This window comes from Aptenodytes patagonicus, chromosome 11, assembly GCF_965638725.1.
Source record: "Aptenodytes patagonicus chromosome 11, bAptPat1.pri.cur, whole genome shotgun sequence".
In the NCBI taxonomy this organism is placed as follows: domain Eukaryota; kingdom Metazoa; phylum Chordata; class Aves; order Sphenisciformes; family Spheniscidae; genus Aptenodytes; species Aptenodytes patagonicus.
Genome location: NC_134959.1, coordinates 930,114 through 948,636, shown reverse-complemented (window position 1 = coordinate 948,636; position 18,523 = coordinate 930,114). Strand labels below are relative to the sequence as shown.

The following is an 18,523-nucleotide window of genomic DNA, read 5'->3' as shown; positions in this document are numbered from 1 at the left end:
GATGGTGTGTTTGGTGCGAGGGATTTTCCTCCTCCTCGGAGCCCATGCAGTCTGTTGGCAGCCTGTCTGCGCTACACCAGCTCACAAAAGCTGTGTCTTTTTAGAACAATAGGCCTGCGCTCCTGGATACCCAGTCCCGAAACATGGGGACGCTACTTTGGTGACATTTGCAAGGGGATACACAATTGTGATTCTCTCCCCCCCCCCCCCTTTTTCCTACTGTGACTGGAGCTATGAAATAGGGAAATTAATTTGTGCAAAAATACACCTCGAATACCACCAAGGTTGCGATGAAATAGTCCAAGTCAGTAACGTGTGGTTAGGGCTGAACCTGGACACTCCACCATTGCAGGAGCAATTGCACACAGTGCTGCACGCTACATAAACCCCAGCCCTCCTTGGGCGTCTGTGCGTGCCGAGGAACCACAGGGCAGGTTGAGGCTGGAGTTCGCACATTAACTCAGAATGCCATTGCGTTTATTTGCGTCATAGGCTGAACCTCGGCAGTTTTTGGCAAAAATCTAATTAGCGATAGGTACGCCGCCCTGCGTGCGCGTGCATTACATGTATATGCGCGCCAGCGTTTTGTATAGGATATTAAAAAAATATACAGGCTTTTGGTTCCCTTTTGTAAGGCATTAAGCTGTGACCCTCCCCTCCTCTCTTCCCTCCCCCTGTAGCCCTAGACTTCACCATGCCCCGACCGCTAGCTTAACATGGAGTTGTCTTTTTTATTTTTTTTATAAACCCAGTCACAACACGGAAAGAGGAGGAGGAGGAGGAGGAAGAGAGAGAAAGCGAGAACTAAAAACCCTGAAGGATGGTTCTCAAAAAATTCTGGCGGAACCACGGGGAATTCCTCGGAGAGCGGGAGCCAGCCGCGGAGGTAAGGCAGTTTGCGCCGACCCCTTCTCCCCGTCCCCCCTCGCTCCCTCTCCCTCTCTTTTGGGTTATAAATTGCCGATTCTTTGCGGAGCGGGGAGGGAAGGTGGGTGGAGAAGACACCTTCGCTCCTCCGCTGCTTAAGCAATCTGGGAGCGGCGCTGATGTGAATATGCAAATGGGCGGCTGGGCTGCACCGTCACACGTGCCTCCGCGATCCCCTCCCCGCCGCCCGCCGAGCGCTCGCCTTGCCTGCCGGCGCGGCGCGGCGCTGCGCGGCGCTGCGCGGGGCTGCGCGCGGGGCTGCGCGCCCGGGCGCGGGCCGGGGCGCGGCGGGGCGGGGGGCGCCGCTCCCGTCCCGCGGCGGCCGGCTCTCCCCGAGCCGATTTGCATGTGAAAGCGGCGGAGGTGCGAGGGCCGGGATTAGCGCGGAGGCGACATAATAACGCGGGGAATTAAACGCGATCGCCGCTGCCGGCGGCCCGGGGGGGCGGGGGGGGGGGGGGGGGGGGGGGGCGCTCCTGGTTCTTCCCCGCACGGCTGATTGATGTCGGGGGCTAACAGAATGCATCTTCTTATTGCGGCGGCGGTGATGATGATTGCGATGATTATACTTATCATTAGTGCGAGATTTAAATTTTAAACCGGGCAGCGCTGGGTGCGCGCGCGGATCGGGCGGTGGCGCAAATCCCCCCGACGGCGGGAGAACTTCCCATGTTTAAAAAAAAAAAGGCAGCGTGCGGGATTCGGAAAATCGGGAATTTACGAAATACGGGGGGGTCGCGTTACCAAGATTTTAACGCAGCCCCGTTTTTATTGCGAGTATACGGCGAGACAGGCGAAACGATGGGAAAGACGTTTTTGTTATTAAAGGAAAATCTTCCATTGGAGGGCTCTTTTGGAAATTTACAGTCAATGAAATTTAATTTTACCCTTTGCCTTTTGCATTATCCACATTTTAATAAAACAGCCATAAAGAATGAAAGTACCACAGTGATTGCTGAACAAAGCGGATCTCGGGAGGTTGGTTGTGGGTCTGAATAGGATTTAAAAATTGTGCCTGCGCTCTCTCACCCTTGCTCGTGCTTTAGGCAGCACCCTCAGAGTGTGTACAAAGGGGCTGGCCGGGGGAGACGTCGCAGATGACATTGCATACAAATTCATGGCAAGATTAATATTTCATATTCAGTAGACACAAACTTTCTGATTCCCCCCCCCCCCCCATGCTTGCTCACCTGATAATTTGGGTGTACTTGATAAGGTCTTACGTTTATACACAGTTATTCTAGAGAGAGAGAGCACAATTGCCAGAGAAGTTCAGCGCTGCTGGTGATGCCTGCCAGCACCCCGATGTGGAAATGACCACGTGCAAGTCTGCAGAACATCACTAACATTAACTCACTGGGAAAAAAAATAAAATGCAAAGCAACCCTATTAGTTTTTCTTAGGCATTACCAGGGACTTTAAAAGGATATGCTAATGGGATAACTGTATTCACTAGATTAATAAATAAATAGAAAATCCCGAATTCTTGCGAGGAGTGGGGCTAGAGGAAGCGGATGAAAGTGACTCGCAGTTAACTGAATAAAAATCCTGCCCTGAAATTGCCTGATTGATCATACTGTAGTGCACTAAGAGACAACAAGACAACTGAACCGAGAGGAGGGAAGAGGCAAGAGCATCAAGAGAAGAAGTGCAGTGTAACCTTATCACAGCCACACGTGGGATAGACCCACCTGCCTGTGCGCCCTGGTTTCCGAAACAATGCCCGGTGTCGCCACCTCCCTCATTTCACTGCCACCGAAACACCACACTTGCCTCCAGTTCTCAGAAATCCCAACTCGTAAATGTTGGCTTTTCATCTCATTGTTTGGGTTTCTGAGCTTTCCCTGACCTAAGGCACGGACGCGGGCCAGTCCCGAGGTGCACGCTGGCTGCCTGCGCTGCAGACAGGGGTGCAGCAGGAGCAGCTCCTGCATGCAGCGTGGGCCCTGTGCTAAAGGACACCGCGCCCAGAGCCACTGCTGATGTTCACGTGAAGGGAAAGCACTAGCAGCATTGTACCTCTTAGGACAAAGTGACAAGACGGCGGCATCTCGGCCACCATTTCGGAGGTGCTCCAGGTGCATCGGGCCTCAGCCGTCGCCCGTGAGCACCTGCGCCGGGTGCTCCCCGTGCACCTGAAGCATGGTGCGCGTGTGCGCATGGCTTTCCCCGCGCCTCGCTCCTCTGTGCCAATAAAGAAGAAAGGCAGGGATGAGGATTGTTGCTATTGATCTGCCCAAGGGGATCATTAGGCATCAGTATCAATCTACAAATCAGTGGGCCTGTGTTACTTGCTTGGGCAGTCATTGCCAATTTGTTCCTATTAGATGGCCGAGCCCGGAGGTGTTTGATGAGCAGATTGGGTCTTTATCTCGGCGCTGGAGAGCAGGCAGGCTCACGGGGAGATGCTGGAGCTTTACAGGATTTCTGGTGTTTGTTTGTTTTCTTTTGCTGAAATCCGGCTGCCTTTTTACTGCTCTGTAAAGAATTTTGTATGGGCTGAATATGTTTCTGCTTTATATATGGTTTTTCATATCATCATATTAAACATATTGAGAGTTAAGGAGAAACTATTTTAAAATAATCCCCTCTCTTTTATTCGGTATGTTTACCAGCAGCATTCCCTATAAAAATACATATTCATGCCAGATTCTTTTGTTATCCTTTCCAGGTCAGGCCGAACATTAGGAACGCAAACAGTTTTTCTTTTGCTATCCCAGTGCCCGTTCCTAGGGATTTCTTTAGTTGCCGTTGGTGAGGTGACCGTTCTCGCAATATTTCCCTCTGTGATTTAATTAAACAAGCCAAAAATTAAAGCTTGCAGACAATATTTCATTTGAAAGCATTATTTACATTTTTGTTCTGAAATAGTAGCCCCAGCTTTTTGCAGATACCCGTTGGTTAGCAGTCCTGTTCTGAGGGTGGCTGTACTGCGTGTTTGAGAACAGTCTCTCTCATCTGCATATTTTCTTATTTTGTGTTTTTTAATACTGTGCAAAATGAATGAACAACAAAATTATACAATAATAAGAGAATGTAAATTAATGGCAAAAGACGGATTAAAACAGTTCATACGAATGATCTGATCTGACATCAATGCCTTGTTACTTAATGCAAACCTTGATTTTCAACTGTTTCGTCTCACTCCTGACATGAGCATCGTGCAGTTTAAACATCTGTCCAGCCGTTAAAGACCCTATTGATGCTTGGTTATTGGATTTCTAATTTTCAGGTTTTGTCAGGGGGTTTAACAGACTATATGAGTGCTTATAATTTCTAATGAGTTTAATCTGTAATTTGTGCCTATTACCTGTGACTGTCAAATCACTTTCCCAGTACTTGGTCTGTAAAAATTCAAAATAAAGAAACCCGGGTTTCTACATAACCTAAAATATTTGTCATAACTTTTATATACAAATATATGTGCAGTAAACAGAACTATACATTCTTATTCTGTTTGAAGATCAAGACTGATGTTAATCCTGCATATCTGCTGCAATCACAATATATTACCTAAACCCAAGTTTCTCTGAGGACTTTTTGGATATATGTCATTATTTCAATGGAGATAAAATAGTGTATGTTTTAGGATACCACAAGGCTGATTATTGCTGCCTGATTAGTATTTGATCAGATTCTCTCTTTTTTTTTGTCCCTGAGACAATTCAGCTCCTCCACATCCAGAGGCGAATTCGCCTCATTCTGTCTGACAAGTGTTTTGTTGTGGAGCAGTCGATCATATCTGTGTAAACACACATCTGCTGGCGGACGGGCTTGGAAGCAGAACACTTTTAATTTATCATAAACTTCATATAACTCATTAGCTTTCATCTTTACGTTGCATGTATAGAAATGAATTTGGAGTGTACTCCGAGAGGCTTTTTTCTGCGGGGTTTGCTGTACAAATATTTATGGACCTTTTCCTTTGTAGTACAGATTCCAGTGGAAATCGCTATCATGCGATTAACAGCAGATTGCGACTTAAGGAAGAGGTTGCCAAAAGCTATTGTTTATTTAGTCGCGTGGCATTTTGTATTGAAATTTGCTTTGCTACTATTTGTAAAAATACATGACTCTCTTGGGAGGAGAAATCAGGACTTTTTCCTATACCCTGGGGAAAAAAAAAGGGGAAAAAAAGCCTCCCAGAAAATTAACTAGAAGTATGTTTGTATGTATGAACATAACTTTATAATCACGGCATATTCTATCTTCAGGGAAGGAGGCTTGTTGTTGCCCATTCAGAAAACACACATATGGAGATTTTATTGTGTTTTTTGTTTTAAAGATAATAATTTGTCTCCGGGTTCCAGTTGTTTATGTTTCTGTCTATATCTCTTTCCTCTCCCGTTTTATTTAGTAAGGTTTCATCTGTGAAATTTCTCCATGAAACAATTGATACATTCTCAGCACGCTGCGGCGAGGGTAAAAAAAGCCCTTAGATTAATGGTCAGTGTCTCATACACACAAATTTGTGTTACGATACTACCGAGAAGCTGCGAATTACTGACAAGATCTAGAATAATTCCTAATGCTGTCGAAGGCTTCATTTTCTCCTCCGCATGATGGATGAGGCATAAGAAGTGCTTTCTGAGATCGTTAATGTGCATCATTCTGTTAAGTGTTATTAAAGTCCGTCTGTCTTAGGCGGCAGAAACAATATCTTATCCCTTATTTTGCCTCTCTCTTTGCTAAACTGTAACTGCAGCCCCTGTCTTTCACTAATGTGGCCTTTTGTTGGTGCTCTTCTTTTAATGGCTAGTTTATACCACGGCATTTAGGTGGGGTTCAGGATTGTATTTTCCTTTTTAGTCAAAATATTGGCTTGTGGCATGGGAAGGAACACCTAATTTCACAATTATACTATCTGTAACCTGTAGATAATAACAAAGCCGTGGAGGATCCATACCAACCGTTATAGTTAAGCTTAGAAAATAGGACTGAACTTTTCTTTGGAGGCTGTGCCTGCGAGAAGGAGCCGGTCTGGCAGCGCAGCCCTGCCCGCTCCGGCTGAGTCGAGCAGCCTGCCTTCACCCCGGGAGAGCCCCACGCCTTCTCCTCCGGATCCAGCTCCGGGGAGTGATGCTGGGGGTGTGAAATCGCACCTGGGAGCGCGCGCGTCCACTCGTCTTCCACCGCGTTAATTGTTTAAAAATCTGGGAATTGCTGTCTGAGTAGAGAGTAAGCCTGATTTCTTGCTGGGAGGGAAGTCAGCGCAGAGACAGTGTTCCAGGCAACCCAAACTTGTTCTGTTTGGGCAGAAAAAGCTGCCCCGTGCCCTGGTCCCTTGGGCATCGCCCATTCCCCGGAGCGCTGCCCGCCCTGGGGGGGGGGTAGGCCAGGTACAGATTGCAGATGGATCATATTAAATCAAAAGTACTTTTAACCAAACAGAAGAAATCACTTTAAAGGTTTTTAACCTTTCTTAAGAGCCAATTTTTCCTTAAGCCCTGTGATAATAAAATACAGTATAATTTATAGAGCGTTTTCCATGGGTATGCATTCCTGTTCTTTTTCTTTTTTTTTTTTTTTTTTGTACAGTCAGATAAAGCATATCCAACAACTGGGATGATAATCAAGAAAAAACAAAAAGCAACTGATCATAAAGCCATTTAGAAATGTAGCATTCCTTTTAAAAGAGATTCCGACATAATTGGAAAGCCTCACTTGTATACTTTTAATAGAATTATAGAAGTGTGATGCACAGCTGGTAAAAGCTCAGTCATCCACAGCACAGCTAGTTTTTGAGTATTTAATTTTATATTTGAATAATTCTCCAGATCAGGCTATAATCATGAATGTCATATAAAAAGATTTTTTTCATAAATTACATTATTTCACAGATGTGCAAATACTTCTGTGAAAAAAATTACATTGATCAGTTTTTAATACCCCCCTGTCTCACCCTTCAGTCAAAAGAAAAAATAGCTTTTTTTCCCATCTTTGTCTTCAGAAAGGTGCTAGATTGTAAACATCTGAAGGAAATGAAAGGGGGTTGGCCAGTCCACCCCAAATTCTTTCCAGATTTTCATTCCTTTCACCAGCAGCCTTCTGTTCTTAGAGGAGAGGGAGGAACAGCAGAAGAAAGAGAGAGAAGATGTCTCTGTTTCTTATTAAAATTTAAAGTGAAAAGCAGTGCTGCGTTTTGCTAATTTTCAATCTGCTAATTCGGAAGGTGTTTAGCAGGGAGAAGCAGCGCCGTGGGGAAGCGGGGTTCGGCAGCGAGAGTTGGGCGGTTTTGCATGATAAACCCTTGCAGGCAATTCAGATCCAACTCGGAGGAGAAGGCAGCAAGGCAGAGTCACCCTCGTCCTGACTTTGGGTTGCTTTCAAAAGAAGAGCTTGCACTAATTGGGCCTTTTTAAAATCAGAAATTTATAAAATTGTGTTTATTCTGCTAATAAAAAAGTGACTCTCTTATCAAGAATAAACTTTGCAATAGGGCCTGTGCTCTGCCCGGCCGGTACTCATGCTGCACCTCATTGCTGTGACACCGTTGAGGGATGCCTGAAAGCCAAGAGCCCGGCGTGGGACGGGGCGGTGGGTCCCCTCCCCGGGCACCGCCGCAGCCGCCCGGGCTGGCTGGGAAACAGGTGCCTGGCACTGGAGCTGCCGTTTCATTCAAAGTCCTGCGCGCTTTGCTTTTTATCTGGTCAAAACATTTAATTGAGGCATAGGTAATTACGCAAAGCATGGTATTACATGCGGAATATCTGATTCTATTGTATATCGTTGTGAATGGAAAAGTTTGCCCTAATGTTTAATTCAGGGATGACAATTAAGATAAATGCCTATTTCCAAGCTCTCTCATCCCATATACTATTAAGTTACGCTTTTAAGGGAAAGGAAGGCTAAAAATAACTTTATAAAAAGTAAAACAAGGTGTTACACCCTGACTGTTTGGTCTTAAATCATAGTTGCCTGCTTGTTTTTCAGGAAATTTAAGTACCAGATGCACTTGGAGAAAGCAATCTAAACATCAGAGTTTATTTTCAATATGCAAGTGGTATAAAAATATGCAAACCCTGATCACAGTGCTATGGAAACTACTCCACAAAAATGTGGAACGAAAGCTGTTACTGTAAGTGTGGTTCATGTATTGTAACAGCTGTGACAGCCCGGTGCAGCTCAGCACTTGTTCAATTATAAGAAAATATTCAAAAGGAAACTTGATTTAAATAAGATTTTGTAATAATCTTTCACATTTACAAAATAAACCAGTGACAAACACTGTCCTCCCGCAGGGTTCGCCCAGATTCGGCGTTGGTGTTGGCTCGGGCGATGGACGCGTTTCTCCCCCCTCTCGCCAGATCCAAAAGCATTTTTCGGGGCTTGTGTTACAGTTATTTGCAGATTATTTTAGGTCTGTGTTCTTTTATATCCACTTAGCAACTTGCAAGGAATATTTCAGGAGCAGTCCATACTTGACATGCATCCTTTTTGGGGAGCAGGAGGAATGGGTGCGGTGGATTTAAAAGCGATTATGTATTTATGACAGATGGTTTTCAGTTTATGCAAGAAAGCCCATATAGACACTAGCACAGAGACAACCATTCTGGGAATTTGGACACGTATCATTAGGCTCTTTCTATTAATCAAATGCAAGAAATATAGTAAATTTATTTTTATACGTGACCTGTGGAACAAATATGAGCAACTGAGATTAAACATAATAGGTCTTAAAAGGAACAATTATATTTTCCGTTTAACTTTTCTGATTTGTTACAAGTTGTATCGATTTTCAAGGTTTTAAGAATACTAACGACTAAAATAATCCTACCGCATAAATTTTAGTTATTTACTATAGTTTATAAGTATCATGCAATGACCTTTTTCTGGCTTCATAAAATCAGTGACTTAATATAATTTAGGATCTGAGAGTGTAAGTTCCTCGATTCATTTATCATTTTATGCTGAAATTTGTTTAGTCTAGATAGAAGTCCTACTCTACTTTTCCTACTAGCCATACATGCTTTGTACGTTGGAAACTGGAAGACCTTTGTGTCTTGTCTTTTTCTTTTAAGCTTGACCAAAAATAGTCATTATAGACTTCTTCATGAAACCCCAGACTTTATAAATAAAGGCTGTTGACTGACTCTGATGGGAGTTCCATGCACAGAATGAAAACAGCCTATGGCCCATATTACTAATTTTTCAGAATTGCAAAGTGTGTTAATATGCAATACATGTTGAATTAGTGGTAGGTTTTGACTGTATCCCAGGCAACTCCTTTATGAATGTAATTAAATATATAGTTTTAATAGCTTCAGGGGGAATTAAGTTCTGAATTGTTATATAAAGAATGTTTATAAATATATATATAGAGAGAGATTATATATATATAGCTGAAAGCAGAAGGCTACACAACAATTTATTTTAAAAATTCTTCTGTAGTCAGCATGAGTGATTTCAAATGGGATCTGAGAATCTCCAAGCTGAAGCTCTCATCTTCTAAGGAATTTCAGTTACCTGGAATAAAATGTTGCCTTAGAATTATTGACGTAATAGTCCCCTTGGGAACCCCATAGCAGTCAAAGTGAAATCCAACAATAAATCCAGGGGCCACCTGGATAACTACCATTAAAGGCTTTTTTCAGTGGAAAAAACTCTTTAAAAGCTTAATTCTTCCTAAATGTAAAGTTCAGTGATTGTGTTTCTATATAACTTTCATAGTTAGGTGTTTTACTTTGTTTAAACAACTTTTCAAAGCGTCTTTGACAGCGAAAATAATACCGTGTTTTTCCTTGATGCCATCACTAACTTACCCCTACTTAATGAACCCCTTCGGAACCGAAGTCGATGCAGGTTTTCGAGCACAGCTAACCTTGGCAGCACTAGTAACTCAAATTAGCTTGCAGTGACCAAACTAGTCAGGAACCAAACGGCACGAGGAGAGATAAAGAACTGTGCTTTGCATTTTTTAAATCGTCACAAATCAAACCTTGCTCATGTGCTGAGCCCGCCCAGTGCCCTTGGCACAGAGACCCCCTCCCCGTTGGCGTCCCTCCCCGACAAGGGCGTCTGTGCCTTGGCCTCTGCCGAAACCCGGGGCAGATTGGTTGCAGCAACTGCATCCGAGCCTTGCTCCTCACGCAGAAATCCCACTGAATTGAATTTTGAGCAGAAATGGGAGGTAGAACGTGCCTGAAAAAAATGAAAAGAGCAAAACTGATAGACTGAACAGCTGGTAGACTTTGGCACCGGGGGGCTGGTAAAAGGTTCGACCACTTAGAACCGTTACTTTGCTCGCTTGCTGCTGTAAATCAGGATTAATTTCATTGAACTCAGATGTATTGAAATGGGATAAACAAGATAAGAAGCGGACCCCAGAGTGTGGCATTTCTGGAGAGGTTGTTTAACGACACCTGTAGATAAAGAGAAGGAACCCGATGGATCTTGATGGAAGGTCCTCGCCAGCCGCCGGCTCAGCTCCGGTGAGGACGGGCACCGAGTGCCACCGGGCTCCTGCAAACATCGGAGATTCTGTGTTAGAAATGCTGTTGCAGAATTACAAAGCAGAGGGTTATGAAAAAGCAATGGGAAGCCCTGCTTTAACCCTAAGACCATTGACCCGATCATTAGGGATTATTTACATATGCTTTTTTCCATTAAAAAACCAAAAGACCTTCAGTGACCATCACGGTCCCTAATGTATACAAGTAGGCCGGCAAAACAGCTCAGCTTTGAAAGGCTGATGTGGAAGTAGCAGAGAATTTCCATGTCCGTGTGACAAACTGAACAGTTTCCAGAGCGTTCCCCTGCTCCGCAGCTCATCCATTATGGGAATGAGATGTGAAAATAGTTTCTTGTTTCTTTGAGATATCAGCAGACCCCACAAGCAGCGTTACTTTAAAAATGCTGGAGCTAGTTCATATAGATTTATTCTGAATGAGTGAATATGTGTGGTCCGGCTCAATTACAGAAAAACCCCTGTATTTTAAGGTGTGTGAGTGTGTGTGGTGAAATAAAGGTACTTGAATTACATACCGTGGCGTGCTACCAGGGCTGAGGTGTCAGAAAGGCAGCGATGGGTCACTCGAGGTTTGCATTTTTTTTTTGCTTCGAGCATATATGAAAACAATTCGAAACCATTATTTTATGCGTGCAGTTAGTTTATGTGGCTACATGTTTCTAATCACGTTTTTATTCTTTCCTTATTATCTCCCACTTTTCCTCTGACCTTTTGTTCTGTCTCGGGTTAAGTCACTGTGTCAGCTCTTTGGGGCAGGATGGCTTTCTGTTTGCTTGAGCAGTGCCCAGACGTCACCAGTGCTTTGCATTGTAACGCATACGTGCAGATGTACATACGTGTGTGTGTGTGTGTATGTGTATACATAAAAATAACAGATCGCGGTGACTCTGGTTTCTCCAGAATTCTAAGTTGTGTTTTGTACTGTGTCAAAAAGGCACCATCTGGCTTTCAATTAAAAATATTAAGGAAGAAACAATAATCCCACCCACCAGTGGAAATTTTATCACAATTTAATTCATTATCAAGATTTTTAAAAGGAAAAAGGGAACAAGAATAAAGTGTGTTGTTCTTAATTGTCTTTTATTATTAGGTAACATTAGCTATCTACTATGATCTCCACCTCCACATCCAGTAAAAAGGATACTGTAGACCACATTAAAAAAAAGGCACTTTTGATTTTTATTGAAATATATATAAAAATAGATTCAATTTCAGTGTGTATTTACATATGGCCATTTTACAGATTTCCTGGTGCGGGGGGTTGGAAGACAAACCTCTTTGCTAGTATTCAGGATTTCACTGAATTTACCATATTCTAAGTTACCCATAATAGAGATTTTCAAGTAGTTTTACAGGGGTGCAATACTTACTTCATTTTTTTCTATAGGCTTCAATTTTAAACAGTCTCTATTTTTCATGTATAATGAAAGTATCGTTTATAATTATAGTTTTAAACAGTCCAAACCAGTTATTTATACTGGGTTTTATCTTGAAATGAGGTTTGTGATATCTTTTGGTTTTGGTTTATTTACCTTATCGTTCCCTTATCACCCAGAGCCTTTTTTGCAATTGCATTTATTTTGAAATGGCAATTTTTTACTTTTAGTATAATTCAGTTGTTTAGACAAGAGGTTTTTTCATGCAAGTATATAAAGAACCTGTTTTGATGTTCTCCCCAAAGCAGTTTAATGCAGTAATATATGCAATCAAATGTAGGAGCCATCACTGATATTAGGGGAGATGTTTTGTCTACGAAGACCCAGGATGAAAATGTATCCTGATAGCAATCCTATTTGCATTGAAAACGCAGGACTCTCATTAAAATCCTGACTCCAGTGAACTTACCTATAGGGACAGAAATGCATCCTCAGTATTGCCTGACCTTAAAGCATTTGGCTTTTGCCACCCCGGTAGTGCGGCCGTCACAGGACAGTGGGGCTCATCCAGGACAGTGAAGATTCCCAAATTCTCTGTTCCCGTGTTCGGGGATGGGAACAAGCAGGCATCGTCTGTGTTCCTTATAACAAGCAGTGAAAGTTTGGCATTGTGGATATAGGTTGAAACTATTTCAGAAGCGATTTTTATTTATAGGCCACCACTTTTCTGTAAGTTTGTGTGTGTTTTTGAGGAGAAAGCAGGTCCGCTGCACAAGAAACATGATCATTGAGTATGGGGGCCACTGGGTATGACGGGGGCCACATTCCGACTCTGGGATAACACACAGAATACTGTGTGGGTTAATTAAAGCAGAAGCCAGTTTCTGTGCCGCTTGCGGCTTGCTGCCTTCCACCTCCCCCTGCCATGCAAAGCAAAGCCTCTTGCAGCCGCTTGAATCGCTTTTACCTGCTCAGCTGTGCTGGTAACAAGGGACCATCAGCACTGCAGACACGGATGGAGCAGCCCAGGGAGCCCACCTCCAGCCCAACCTAAACCACCTCCAGCCCAAGGGAGCCAACCCCCAGCCCAGGGAACCCACCTCCAGCCCAAGAAGCCAACCTCCAGCCCAACCTAAACGACCTCCAGCCCAGGAGGCCAACCTCCAGCTCAGCCTAGCCCACCTCCAGCCCAGGGAGTCCAACTCCAGCCCATCCCACCTCCAGCCCCATGAGCCCGCTGTGGGGAGGTCCTCATGTGCCCTCTCCTGCCTGCACCCCTCTCCTCCTACACTGGCTGCAGTGGCTCTGCCCTGACCCCAGCCTCAGAGGATGTCTGGCTGGAGGACGTGGGGAAGCGGTAGGTGGGAAAGGCGAGGTCGGCTGAGGCTGTGGATGGTGGCAGTGGTGTTCCTGGTGTGGAAGAACAGGGCAAGGTTGACTCGTAGTCTCAACTGCTCGTCCCACGGACACGCAGCCTCATGGCCAGGCAAAGAGAGGGATGGACGGAGCCCGGGTGGGTTGCTGATGCTGGATTTGGGAGAGGCTGCTTTCCCATCTTTAAAATAATGATAGATGGGTTTTCCCCCCCCTTGTTATTCTTTGTCTTGTCTGCTGTGGCCGTGCGTGCTCAGGAGATGACGTGCCTCTCGCGTGAGCGTGCGGTGGTCAGCGTGGCGAGGGCTGGGGTGGGCTCATGCTGCCCTGTGCGGCTGGAGCACGAGCAAGAACACCTGGGATAAACAGAACCGAAGTGATTTAGGAGCAGGAGAGCTGCCCGGTTTCAACGGGCCGTGGGTCGGTGCCTGTGGAAACTCCTCCCGCAGCGCTCGGGGCACCTCGGGGTGGCACAGGAGGCCCCCGGGAGGCCAGCCCGACCCGGGAGGTGCCCCCGGGGGGTCGCTCGTTCGGGTGCAGGGCCTCCGCTCTGCCTCCAGGCCCCGGGGGAGGCGGTGCACCACCTGCCCCGGCCCCCGGCCCCCGGCCCCCATCCCGCCCGGCTCCGGGGCGCCCGGCCGGACCGCGGGGCCGCCGGCGGCTGCTCGCTACTTCCCCGGGTGCCCCTCACTTGCCCCGGCAGCGGCTGGGGGGCGGACGGGGAGGCTTCGGCTGGGAATTGGGGAGGAAGATGCTGGGCGGGGACGTGGGGAGCGGCGCAGGATGAGCGGTAAAAGGAGCCGATGTTTCAGGGGCAGGTTTTTTTTTTTTCCTTCTTTTTGTTCGGTGCCGAGCGCGGGATTGGGCATTTCCCCCGGTAATTTCCCGGCCTCCTGAAGGCCGAGGCGGTTTCCAGCGGGCTTGGCCTTCCTCCCCCGGCAGATGGCAATGTCGCCTGCCGGAGCGCGGCGCGGGCTCCGCCGCCCGTCCCGTCCCCTCCTCCTCCTCCTCCCCCCCCCCCCTCCTCCTCCTCCTCCTCCTCCTTCTCCTCCTCCTCCTCCTCCTCATTAGACACCAACTGGTTGTTATAAATAAGAATCCTGCGTCTGCCTCCTCACTCGCAGTTCTGGAAGGACCCGATTTCTTCTAATGTTTTCCTTTCACTGTCTCTTTCCAACTGTATTGTGATTCAGCTTAAATAAACATGCATGGAAATATGTTGAACTTCCAAAATGTAAGGGCTATCTTTTGTTTTGTTTAAGTGCGCTTCCATCCGTCGCTTCTTACATTTCCACCTACGTTCAAAATTCAAATTATTTTGGAGATTTTTGCATTCAAAAGTTGTTTTTCATATCAATAGCCTTAAAACATCCTGTGCGTTTATATTACGATATTACGATAATCTCCCTCAAGAGTTGCTGGGAAACAAACTAAATTTCTACCAGAAAGATAGAGGTGGTTGCCAAATAATTTTAGTATAATATTAATTTTAAATGTGTATAGCTATACAATTTTTCCTGTAAGATGTGGGATCAAAAAAGAGAAAGGCAGATTTTTTTCCTCTGTGGTGTACCGGGTTTCTGCTGGGGGGCGGTGGATATTCCAGCATTTATATTTCTGCCTCAAATATTTGTGTTTGTTTTTCATGGGCTTTGTTAATACCTAAGGGAACCATTAATGCAGCCGAAATAACACGAGATCTGATGTTCTCATGGTATTTTAGTATTTCAATTCCTCGATGGAAATACCATGAGAACACCAGATCTCGCGTTATTTTGGCCCCATAAATAGCTCCCTTGGGAATTTTTAAAAAGCCCATAAAATACATAAACACAAATATGGAGATATTCAGGTTCCTGCAGAACTTGCATGCGCAGCCTTCTTTCTATTGAAGACATCAGTCAGCAGCTTTCCTTACCTTCCAGCTGATTTGTCTTTGTCACCGAATGAAACTACTCTTTCTCTCTCAAAACTGATGGTAGAAAGCTGGACCCGTGTAGGTAATTGCGATTATGGAGAAGAAAATTCTGGATTACCCGTACAGGCAGAATATTTTTCCTAATCTGCTCTTTTCTAATACGAGTGTTTCTTTTTTACAAACATATTATTAATATTTTTTTATTTTTGGTTTAACTATAATTTTCATTGTATATTTGGTTGTATCTAGTTAATTATCTAATCAAGCAAATGGCTTTTTTGGCTCTTAGCTAAAACAAGATAACATCCCAGTATCGGGATTAAGTTTTCATCTATATCAACTGGCTTAAAAATACTGAACCTGATTCCTTTTGAATTAACTGAGTCTTATTTTATTTTTTTTTCAATATCACCTATCACCATAGTAACCACTAGCTGTCAGTTCAGTTTCTGACATTTTTCTCATTTGGTAAGATTTCAGAATTGCCATCCTCCCTGCCAACATGTCATGAACAAGAAAAAAAAAAAATTGCATGAAAAATCTAATGGGTGTCTGGTCTGATTGTCCTCACTCGTGGCAGGAAAGACAAAAACTGATGAATTGTGAAATGTATTCAGAGGGATTCAAGAAAAGCAAGTGTCTCGGACCCCCTCCTCACCAACACCTCCTCGTTTTCATCTTGTTATGCTTGATGCACCATACATGCTTGCCCTGACACTTGGGTTTGTAGAAATTTAAGATTAACAGTTTTTACATTCACCTCGCTGATCCCCGTTTTTTAAAGTCATCATTAAAAATAAAGTTAGCAGAGCTTGTATTTAGCACTATTTCCCACTCATTGATGAGGTTTTAGCACCTTCGAATTTGCAACAAAACAGTTCCGATGCCTGAAGACAACAGGCAATTCTGTGCATTTCCACATTTTTGTTCTCTACTTCTGTATTTTATGTACATTAGAAAGAAACCATTAAGCAGGCCAGTAAGTACTAAAGAGAAAAGCAAATTCTGGGTAACTCACGGGGCTGGTGTTATATTCACGTTGGAAAAGGACAGTAAACAGCAAAATTGTGCTTGCTTTCTTTATTTCTCCGATCGATTTAGCTGAAGAAAAAAATGTAAATTTAAGAAAAAATGGGATTGCGTTCAGCAAGCAATGCGTATGCCTCCTGAATGGAGAGAAAGAAATATCAGAAAGAAACCCGATTGCCAGTGCTGTAAAAAGGACAGCAAAAAGGGAAAGTACTCGTTTACTTCTGGTAAAGCAAACAAAACTACAGCAAGAACGTATGGCTTTATAACATATTTTTTTGGCAGGGATTTTCCATACCATACACACACACACACACATGTAATCGGCATGTCGTGTTTCCATAGGTATAAAACAAATATACCCATCTGTCTCTATACGTGCACAAAGAGGCAGTACCCTGGATGTGTTTTCAGAGGTTTTGTTTTGGGCTATATCAATCTATTTTTTTTTCCCCTGACTGTCTATGAATTCAGGCTCAGCAGCAGGAACTCATTTCAGAAACATAAAACTGATTTGATAAGCAGCTGCAGCGCTCGGGTCCCTCTTGCTAACGGGTGGACAACCCCACCACTGCCAGGGCTCGCCCAGGACCGTTTGTGGTTCAAATTTCACATACTGGGGCTACGGCGTTTCAAAAACCATGCAAACCCAAATGAAAATAATTGAAACAATACTAGGACACTCTAAGCATTTGGGAACATTTGGGGGAATTTCTATTTGTGAGTATATACGCTCAGTGCTCCTGCATCTATATGAAATAGGAATAAAGAGGCAGAGGATGTAGCTCTTTCCAGGAGAAATACATACTCATATTGTAAAATCCAGGGCTGCGTATTTGTAAATGTTTTTCTCTCTGAAATTGTAGATTAAGCTTTTCAAACTACGTGGCTTGGATTTTTAAAATATGGCTAAGAAACGGTGCAAACCAGCATGCTGCGGGGGAGCAGGCTGCACCCCCTGCGCTGCTGAGGGGAGGCGGATGGAGGGATGCGCTTTTCTGTACAAGCACACGTGTGTGGTTACGGGGGTGCAGGGTGTATCTAAATAAAATGGATTTCTTAGTCTAAGTGTTTTTTTAAATTGGACATTTCAGATATAGGTAATGTTTAAATGTTTTCTCGATTTTAGAATGAAAAAACAATCTTTAGAAATAACTTGAAAATTATCAAATTTTACTGCCTACTTCAGACATGTATTTTGCAATCTGTATTTTTTAAATAGTTCTATAAATGTAGCTCATGAAATAAATACACTGGGAAAATGTAACTCAATGATAAATAATATTGTTGTATATAATATTTGAAAATAAATGGTGTAAACAAAATGCACCTTAATGTCTTTATGGTTTATAAGATTTATAACAATAATCAGCAAACCACTGTAACATTGTTTGCACCTTGTGTGCCCTAAAGCCATTGGATCACTCAGTTAATTGTATAAATTCCACGCGCTATGGAAAATCATGATGTATCATTTATATTCAGCTATGTCAGGTATATAAATATTAAAATATATTGGCCAAAAATGGCTGATTATCCCTCAAACGTTTCATGATAAATCTTATCTTTTTATGGTGGTGGTAGTGTTGAGGGTGGGGACGGGGGGGATGGACTAAATATTTCATGTTATTTAGAAATATTCTTTAAACAACCTAGATATATTATTAATGTTTTACAACTGCTTCAAAAATCCTGAAGCTTGGTTCAGGTTTATATGATAAAGTGGTTCGGTACCTGAAGAAAAATTGATTTTTATATGCAAAACACACAAATGATAGGGATTATGCTATTTATTCAGCCTGTAATATGTACAGTTCAGAGAGACTTCATGCTGACGCCCCTGTATAAAATAAAGGTGATGTTCCCTAATGCATGCCATCGATAGTCAGCACCTCGGTGCACTAATACAGAAAATATTAATGTGTATTTAAGCAGGGTTTTATTATTCACCTATAGTCTTATTTAGTAAATGTACCGCTCTCCCCAGTCACAGTGTATTTTTATATAGGTACAGATGCAGTATTTATGACACAGCCTTTTGACTAAAAATATTTTAAAAATACTAGATGTGCACATATTTCTTTATGTTTACCACACAGCACCCAACCTAGAGACATAACTGTAGAAGGAATCTATATGGCAACGTGAAGAAAATATTGTTATACATATTTATTGATACTAATGCATGTGTTTTAATGAATAAATAAATACAGAGTTGGAACTGTGTTGCAAATGTGTTTGGCAACTAGCCGTATCCAGTGAGGAGGGAGGAAATGTCAGAACAGGGTCTTGTAAATACATGTGGCTGGAAAGAATAAAATAAAAATGATGACTAGCACTGACAAGCAGACTTGGGGTGTATGATATACTCTGTTCATTTGATTCTTAGAACTCAGTCGGGGTTAAATTGGAATCCAGACATCAAAGAAT

General features: G+C 43.5%; 1 long non-coding RNA gene across 1 annotated transcript in view; it reads left to right on the top strand.

The window, feature by feature from the left end:
* Positions 1-779: 779 nt before the first annotated feature.
* The window catches only part of LOC143165560 (uncharacterized), a 274,062-nt gene continuing 256,318 nt past the window's right edge, over positions 780-18,523 (top strand). The window contains exon 1 of the long non-coding RNA XR_012996272.1: positions 780-886. This is a non-coding gene — a long non-coding RNA (uncharacterized LOC143165560). The remainder of the gene's footprint in view (positions 887-18,523) is intronic.